The sequence below is a fragment of the Pseudophryne corroboree genome, chromosome 3 (assembly GCF_028390025.1).
Source record: "Pseudophryne corroboree isolate aPseCor3 chromosome 3, aPseCor3.hap2, whole genome shotgun sequence".
Taxonomy (NCBI): Eukaryota; Metazoa; Chordata; class Amphibia; order Anura; family Myobatrachidae; genus Pseudophryne; species Pseudophryne corroboree.
This window is the reverse complement of record NC_086446.1, coordinates 768,064,208-768,073,973: the sequence shown is the minus strand read 5'-3', so window position 1 is coordinate 768,073,973 and position 9,766 is coordinate 768,064,208.

The following is a 9,766-nucleotide window of genomic DNA, read 5'->3' as shown; positions in this document are numbered from 1 at the left end:
GAATGCCAAAATACGGATCGACTTGGTGTCAAAGTCTCCACTGGCAAGTCACGTGGGAGGGTTAGGGTTAGGCTGTGAGGGCGGGAGGGTTAGGGTTAGGCTGCAGGGAGGGAGATTAGGAAGGGTGGGTTAGGGTTAGGCACCACTGAAGAGGCTTTTGGGGTGGGGCGGGTTAAGATCACTACTGTGCGGTGTAATATGAATGAGGGACACTACTGTGTGGCATAATTTGAATTGGAAGTACTATTGTGTCCACGCCCTTCCCCCACAAGACCATGCCCCATTTCCAATACTCACACCTTGTTCCAAATGTGTGTAGGGAGGGACTCAGACCCTTTCTTTGTCAAGGGCGCTCAGACCCCTAGATACACCCCTGGGTGAGTGCATATTTAGGGCTGATCCTGGTGGCGCAGAAAGACGCACAATCATTTTCACTTTGCAAAAGGATGTGACTAGCTGGAAAGTGGGTTCATCTTATATTTGTAATGGGATGCATTTTCCATGATGAGGAATAAAACACCAGCCGTTCCTTCATTATTGATAGCCTAAGCTGGGGACAGTGTGATTTTTCCACAAGCCAGGCCTGGGAACATGTAGTTATAGTCATTGCAGTGATAATACGCAGCAATTAAATTTAATCCATGCAACAAATATACAAGCCTTGAAGACTGAAGTCTACTAAGCTAAGTGATAAATCTGTCATTGTTTCCGCCCTCATAGCACATCTAGCGGCTGGCTCTTGAAACTTTCCACGTACTATGTCTAGATACTGGTTCACTTCTCACTATACACTGGGGTTCCCTGTGCGGGTTCTCACTTTCTCGGAGTAAGGAAAACACTGAATTTCATTATTTAGTCATCAGTAACAAAACAGCAAAAGGGAGACACTCAGTGAAATAACTGAAATAATATATACTGTAGCGCTGTTGTCCTTACTGGTTGTTTTGTTTCATCGCCTATTGGGCCAAGAGAACGGTTGGATGGTAACGTTCGAGGTGGCCTCATGCAGGTCAGGCTTTTGGGATTTTCCTATAAAGATTTGTTAATCAAAGGTCAATGATTATGACTAAAGATGACCTCTATTGGCTTCTTCCAACCTCAATGACAGGCCCCTATGATGCCAGATGGTGCTCTGTTTGGTCCCAAAATGCAGGATCTTTTATAGCTACACTACTCACTTGTGTCCACTGTAATCCTGTCAGCTCACGGTTTGGCCAAGCTGCTGGACTGTACTGTGCCTGGGCAGCATGAGCCGCCTTTGCTGTTGTAGAGAGAGAGAGAAGTCTAGATTTTGGTTTGTTTGTAGCCACCCTGCCTTGATCACCACAAGCTCTAGCCAACAGACTATGCAGAAAATATTTATTTCTCTGACGTCCTAGTGGATGCTGGGACTCCGTAAGGACCATGGGGAATAGCGGCTCCGCAGGAGACAGGGCACAAGAATAAAAGCTTTAGGATCAGGTGGTGTGCACTGGCTCCTCCCCCTATGACCCTCCTCCAAGCCTCAGTTAGATTTTTGTGCCCGAACGAGAAGGGTGCAGGCTAGGTGGCTCTCCTGAGCTGCTTAGAATAAAAGTTTATTTTAGGTTTTTTATTTTCAGTGAGTCCTGCTGGCAACAGGCTCACTGCATCGTGGGACTAAGGGGAGAAGAAGCGAACTCACCTGCGTGCAGAGTGGATTGGGCTTCTTAGGCTACTGGACATTAGCTCCAGAGGGACGATCACAGGTTCAGCCTGGATGGGTCCCGGAGCCGCGCCGCCGGCCCCCTTACAGAGCCAGAAGAGCGAAGAGGTCCGGTGAAATCGGCGGCAGAAGACGGTCCTGTCTTCAGACTAAGGTAGCGCACAGCACCGCAGCTGTGCGCCATTGCTCTCAGCACACTTCACACTCCGGTCACTGAGGGTGCAGGGCGCTGGGGGGGGAGCGCCCTGAGACGCAATATAAACAGATAATACCTTAGGTTGGCAAAAGAATACATCACATATAGCTCCTGGGCTATATGGATGTATTTTAACCCCTGCCATTTTTACAGAAAAGAGCGGGAGATAAGGACGTCGTGAAGGGGCGGAGCCTATCTCCTCAGCACACAAGCGCCATTTTCCCTCACAGCTCCGCTGGAAGGACGGCTCCCTGACTCTCCCCTGCAGACCTGCTACAGAATCAGGGTAAAAAAGAGAAGGGGGGGCACTATTGGCAGCTAATAATAATAAACAGCAGCTATAAGGGAATAACACTTATATAAGGTTATCCCTGTATATATATATAGCGCTTGGTGTGTGCTGGCAGACTCTCCCTCTGTCTCTCCAAAGGGCTAGTGGGGTCCTGTCCTCTATCAGAGCATTCCCGGTGTGTGTGCTGTGTGTCGGTACGTGTGTGTCGACATGTATGAGGAGGAAAATGATGTGGAGGCGGAGCAATTGCCTGGGTTAGTGATGTCACCCCCTAGGGAGTCGACACCTGACTGGATGATCGTATTTAAAGAATTAAGTGATAATGTCAGCACTTTGCAAAAAACTGTTGACGACATGAGACAGCCGGCAAATCAATTAGTGCCTGTCCAGGCGTCTCAGACACCGTCAGGGGCCCTAAAACGCCCGTTACCTCAGTGGGTCGACACAGACCCAGACACAGATACTGAGTCTAGTGTCGACGGTGAGGAGACAAACGTAATGTCCAGTAGGGCCACACGTTACATGATCACAATGAAGGAGGCATTGAACATTTCTGACACTACAAGTACCACAAAGAAGGGTATTATGTGGGGTGTGAAAAAACTACCAATAGTTTTTCCTGAGTCAGATGAATTAAATGAGGTGTGTGATAAAGCGTGGGTTTCCCCCGACAAAAAACTGCTAATTTCTAATAAATTATTGGCACTATATCCTTTCCCGTCAGAGGTTAGGACGCGTTGGGAAACACCCCCTAGGGTAGATAAGGCGCTCACACGTTTATCTAAACAAGTAGCGTTACCGTCTCCTGATACGGCCACCCTCAAAGAACCAGCTGATAGAAGGCTGGAAAATATCCTAAAAAGTATATACACACATACTGGTGTTATACTGCGACCAGCAATCGCTTCAGCCTGGATGTGCAGTGCTGGAGTCGCGTGGTCGGATTCCCTGACTGAAAATATTGATACCCTGGATAGGGACAATATATTGTTAACTATAGAGCATTTGAAGGATGCATTACTATATATGCGTGATGCACAGAGGGATATTTGCACCCTGGCATCAAGAGTAAGTGCTATGTCCATTTCTGCCAGAAGAGCGTTATGGACGCGACAGTGGTCAAGGGATGCGGATTCCAAACGACATATGGAAGTATTGCCGTATAAAGGGGAGGAGTTATTTGGGGCTGGTCTATCGGACCTGGTGGCCACGGCAACGGCTGGAAAGTCCACCTTTTTACCCCAGGTCACTTCACATCAGCAGAAAAAGACACCGTCTTTTCAAACTCAGTCCTTTCGTTCCCATAAGTACAAGCGAGCAAAAGGCCACTCTTTTCTGCCCCGGGGCAGAGGAAGAGGAAAAAGACTGCACCATCACAAGCTGTATTCCCAGCAGGTGATAATCAAGGTACCCCTCCTACAACAGGGAAAGGGGTATTATTCCACGCTGTTTGTGGTACCGAAGCCGGACGGCTCGGTGAGACCAATTTTAAATCTGAAATCCTTGAACACTTACATAAAAAGGTTAAAATTCAAGATGGAGTCACTCAGAGCGGTGATAGCGAACCTGGAAGAAGGGGACTATATGGTGTCTCTGGACATCAAAGATGCTTATCTCCACGTCCCAATCTACCCTTCTCACCAAGGGTACCTCAGGTTTGTAGTACAAAACTGTCATTATCAGTTTCAGACGCTGCCGTTTGGGTTGTCCACGGCACCTCGGGTCTTTACCAAGGTAATGGCCGAAATGATGATTCTTCTTCGAATAAAAGGCGTCTTAATTATCCCTTACTTGGACGATCTCCTGATAAGGGCAAGGTCCAGGGAACAGTTAGAAGTCGGAGTAGCACTATCTCAGGTAGTGTTACGTCAGCACGGGTGGATCCTAAATATTCCAAAATCGCAGCTGATTCCAACGACACGTCTACTGTTCCTAGGAATGATTCTGGACACAGTCCAGAAGAAGGTGTTTCTCCCGGAGGAGAAGGCCAGGGAGTTATCCGAGCTAGTCAGGAACCTCCTAAAACCAGGCCAGGTGTCAGTGCATCAGTGCACGAGGGTCCTGGGAAAAATGGTGGCTTCTTACGAAGCGATTCCATTCGGAAGATTCCATGCAAGAACGTTTCAGTGGGATCTACTGGACAAATGGTCCGGATCGCATCTTCAAATGCATCAGCGGATAACCCTGTCGCCAAGGACAAGGGTGTCTCTTCTGTGGTGGCTGCAGAGTGCTCATCTACTAGAGGGCCGCAGATTTGGCATTCAGGATTGGATCCTGGTGACCACGGATGCAAGCCTGAGAGGCTGGGGAGCAGTCACACAGGGAAGAAATTTCCAGGGCTTGTGGTCAAGCATGGAAACATCTCTTCATATAAACATTCTGGAACTAAGGGCCATTTACAATGCCCTAAGTCAAGCGAAACCCCTGCTTCAGGGTCAGGCGGTATTGATCCAATCGGACAACATCACGTCAGTCGCCCACGTAAACAGACAGGGCGGCACGAGAAGCAGGAGGGCAATGGCAGAAGCTGCAAGGATTCTTCGCTGGGCGGAAAATCATGTGATAGCACTGTCAGCAGTGTTCATTCCGGGAGTGGACAACTGGGAAGCAGACTTCCTCAGCAGACACTACCTCCACCCGGAAGAGTGGGGACTTCACCCAGAAGTCTTCCACCTGATAGTAAACCGTTGGGAAAAACCAAAGGTGGACATGATGGCGTCCCGTCTAAACAAAAAACTAGACAGATATTGCGCCAGGTCAAGGGACCCTCAGGCAATAGCGGTGGACGCTCTGGTAACGCCGTGGGTGTACCAGTCAGTGTATGTGTTCCCTCCTCTGCCTCTCATACCAAAAGTACTGAGAATCATAAGAAGGAGAGGAGTAAGAACTATACTCGTGGTTCCGGATTGGCCAAGAAGGACTTGGTACCCGGAACTTCAAGAGATGCTCACGGACGAACCGTGGCCTCTACCTCTAAGAAAGGACCTGCTCCAGCAGGGGCTTTGTCTGTTCCAAGACTTACCGCGGCTGCGTTTGACGGCATGGCGGTTGAACGCCGGATCCTGAAGGAAAAAGGCATTCCAGATGAAGTCATCCCTACCCTGGTCAAGGCCAGGAAGGACGTAACCGCAAAACATTATCACCGCATTTGGCGAAAATATGTTGCGTGGTGTGAGGCCAAGAAGGCCCCTACAGAGGAATTTCAACTGGGTCGTTTCCTCCATTTCCTGCAAACAGGACTATCTATGGGCCTAAAATTAGGGTCCATTAAGGTTCAAATTTCGGCCCTGTCGATTTTCTTCCAGAAAGAACTGGCTTCAGTGCCTGAAGTTCAGACATTTGTAAAAGGGGTACTGCATATACAGCCTCCTTTTGTGCCTCCAGTGGCACCTTGGGATCTCAAAGTTGTGTTGAGTTTCCTAAAGTCACATTGGTTTGAACCACTCACCACTGTGGACTTAAAATATCTCACATGGAAGGTGACGATGCTGTTAGCCCTGGCTTCAGCCAGGCGTGTGTCAGAATTGGCGGCTTTATCATATAAAAGCCCTTACTTAATTTTTCATTCTGACAGGGCAGAATTGAGGACTCGTCCTCAATTTCTACCTAAGGTGGTTTCTGCATTTCACATGAACCAACCTATTGTGGTACCTGCGGCTACTAGGGACTTGGAGGACTCTAAGTTGCTTGACGTTGTCAGGGCCCTGAAAATATATTTTTCCAGGACGGCTGGAGTCAGAAAATCTGACTCACTGTTTATCCTGTATGCACCCAACAAACTGGGTGCTCCTGCTTCAAAGCAGACGATTGCTCGTTGGATTTGTAGTACAATTCAGCTTGCACATTCTGTGGCAGGCCTGCCACAGCCAAAATCGGTAAAAGCCCATTCCACAAGGAAAGTGGGCTCATCTTGGGCGGCTGCCCGAGGGGTCTCGGCTTTACAACTTTGCCGAGCAGCTACTTGGTCAGGGGCAAACACGTTTGCTAAATTCTACAAATTTGATACCCTGGCTGAGGAGGACCTGGAGTTCTCTCATTCGGTGCTGCAGAGTCATCCGCACTCTCCCGCCCGTTTGGGAGCTTTGGTATAATCCCCATGGTCCTTACGGAGTCCCAGCATCCACTAGGACGTCAGAGAAAATAAGATTTTACTTACCGATAAATCTATTTCTCGTAGTCCGTAGTGGATGCTGGGCGCCCATCCCAAGTGCGGATTGTCTGCAGTACTTAGTTGTATATAGTTATTGTTACAAAAATTCGGGTTATTATTGTTGTGAGCCATCTTTTCAGAGGCTCCCTTTCGTTTTATCATACTGTTAACTGGGTTCAGATCACGAGTTGTACGGTGTGATTGGTGTGGCTGGTATGAGTCTTACCCGGGATTCAATATCCTTCCTTATTATGTACGCTCGTCCGGGCACAGTATCCTAACTGAGGCTTGGAGGAGGGTCATAGGGGGAGGAGCCAGTGCACACCACCTGATCCTAAAGCTTTTATTCTTGTGCCCTGTCTCCTGCGGAGCCGCTATTCCCCATGGTCCTTACGGAGTCCCAGCATCCACTACGGACTACGAGAAATAGATTTATCGGTAAGTAAAATCTTATTTTCTGCATTCACAATGGGCCTAGTCTGCAGAAAGTGGGCCTAGCCTGTGCAAAATGGGCCAGGCCTGCAGAAAATAGGCCTAGCCTGCAGAAAATGGGTCTAGCCTGTGGAAAATGGACCTAGCCTGCAGAAAATTGGCCTAGCCTGCAGAAACTGGGCAAACATGGCAGAAAATGGGCCTAGCCGGCAGAAATTACACCTAGCCTGCAGAAACTGGGCATAGAAGGCAGAAAATGGTCCTAGCCTGTAGAATCTAGGCCTAGCCTGCAGAAACTGGGCATAGATGGCAACAAATGGACCTGGCCGGCAGAAAATGGACCTAGCTGGCAGAAAATGGGCCTAGCCAACGGAAAATGGGCCTAGCCTGTGGAAAACGGGCCTAGCCTGCAGAAAATAGGCCTAGCCCACGCTCAGAAAAAACTCTGATTGGATCCCATCCAGTAACTATAGGATTTTGAACATTTATGCTCCTTGGAAATTTTTTTTTTTTTTTTGTGTCTTGCCCACCTGCGCCACAAGAATACAGAAGAATATCTAAAACAACATCATAGTAATCACACAACCATACGCCTACAGTAGCTGGTAAAATAAAACTCATTTCCGGGGACACTCTGCTGCTCAATGTAACCACACAGTCAGGATCTCCATTGTGATATTATTACGGAACCTGGTTTCTATGTATTTTTTTGCATTTTAAAGACTATGGGCCTCATTCCGACCGGTTTGCTGGTACAACAGCAATTGCAGCCTGAAGCCCTTTCTGGAGTGCGCAAGCGTATTTTTTCTTTATTACATCCCGCCCCCAGTAAAGCTAGTATATTTAAAAATGAGGTAAAACCCCTGAAAACAGTGGTTTTACCGGATTTTTTCTTTAGTACATCCCACCCCCAGTGAGATGCGAAAGCATCTCACTGGTGCGATCGCCTTTGCCTAATTGACAGGCAGAGGCGGTCGTGGGGCGGGAGGGGGTGTGCCAACGGCGTTAGAACGCTGGGGGCGGGCCGCGGCAGCTGCATGACACCACATGCAGCTGCTACGACCCAGAGCGCCGTGCGATGCATTCGCACCCATGCGGGGGGGAAGGGGGGGTAGGGCCTGACATACGGGGTGGACTAACCCTGTGCTGGGCGTTCCCCCACATGTCGGAGAAACTGATGGTAGATCTGCTAAATTTAGCACATCTACGATCAGGTCTGAATCACCCCCACATTACTTTACTTACATTTGATTCCAGGTTTAATTACAGGTACTGTCACTGTAATTGTGTTTCCTCCACCATATGACTGGTAAGTCTTCACGTTAACCACTTACAGTATGTGTTTGTGCTGTGGGCTCTTCATGTTACTACTGAGAGGTTCTGCCCAGCAAATACTCTGATAAACCAGTTGGTGTTAACGATTGTAAAGATACCTCCTTTTATGTCATTATATCTGTCTTTAAAATACAAATAAAGGGGGTAATTCAGAGTTGATCGCAGCAGCAAATTTATTAGCAGTTGGGCAAAACCATGTGCACTGCAGGTGGGGCAGATATAACATTTGCAGAGAGAGAGTTAGATTTGGGTGGGTTATTTTGTTTCTGTGCAGGGTAAATACTGGCTGCTTTATTTTTACACTGCAATTTAGATTTCAGTTTGAACACACCCCACCAAAATCTAACTCTCTCTGCACATGTTACATCTGCCCCCCCCTGCAGTGCACGTGGTCTTGCCCATCTGCTAACAAATTTGCTGCTGCGATCAACTCTGAATTAGGCCCAAAATGCCTACATACAACACATGCACACATTAGGGAATGCTGTTCTTTACAGAGGCCCAAAATTCAACTGCAATATTTGTGCTCACACTTTCCTTAAGTGGCAAGCAGAACTCCACTCAAAGCTGGACTTTTTGGCACCCAAATGCAGCGTACCCAGTCCTTTGCAAGAGTTTAGCCACTTTACGCGTCTAAACCCGGTGCATTTGGGCCTGACATGCGTCATAAGTAATGGACGCCTGTGGCACTTGTGCCCATCAGCAAAACAAATTAATATTATCCATCGGGAGAACATTTCTAATGGGCCCAAAAACAACTGAATTTTGAATAAAACAGATTTTTGGAATATTTCATTATTGTAGCTATTATGCAATTCATCAACATTAAATACTCAACATTAGAAAAGGTAATAGTTAAATATAGATATCAGCAACCTAAATAATTATTAAACTACAGTATGTACCATTATATTTATGTATTCATATTTATTTGTATAAGTCCAGTATATGACGTAGCTCTTTATAATTAGTAAATGAGAAATAAAATCAAACAAATGCGTTTTAACAAAGAAGTAATTGGTATGGTATCAAATTATTGGTAAAGGGATTTAGTTTAACTGATTGGGAAACAAATGCTAATTATTGTCAACTATTTTTTTAATTTAAATTCTAAATATGTTCTTTCCATAACATATTATTATTATTATTATTATTATTAATAATAACAGTTTCTTATACAGCGCAGCAAATTCCGTTGGGCTTTACAATTGGAAACAAGTGAGATAAAATAAAACTTGGTAATGGCAGGCATTCATTGAGGTAGGACATACAGACATATATTCAATTAATGTCAGATCCTTTTCGATGGAAAGGATCCGACATGTGAGTATTAAATGCTGCGGCAAACCCGACAGGTTTTCCCGAAGGGAACCGACAATGGCAATCCGGCTTTTTTTAAAGTCGGATTGACATTGTCGTAAACGGGGCGAAAACCTGTCAGGTTTGGCCGCGCTTCCGACAGAATACCAGGATTCCGATAATTCACGTGTTTTCAGATAAGTTGGGAATTCCCGATTTGCCGAAAAAAACAAGGGGCATTGAATAGGTCTGAACCCCTTCCGACCTAAACCTGTCGGAAACTGCCGTCTTTCCGAGAAGACGGCAGTTTCCGACAAGGATTGAATATCCCCCCACAGTATACAGGACATACGGTACCAGTAGGTGTATTATTATGTT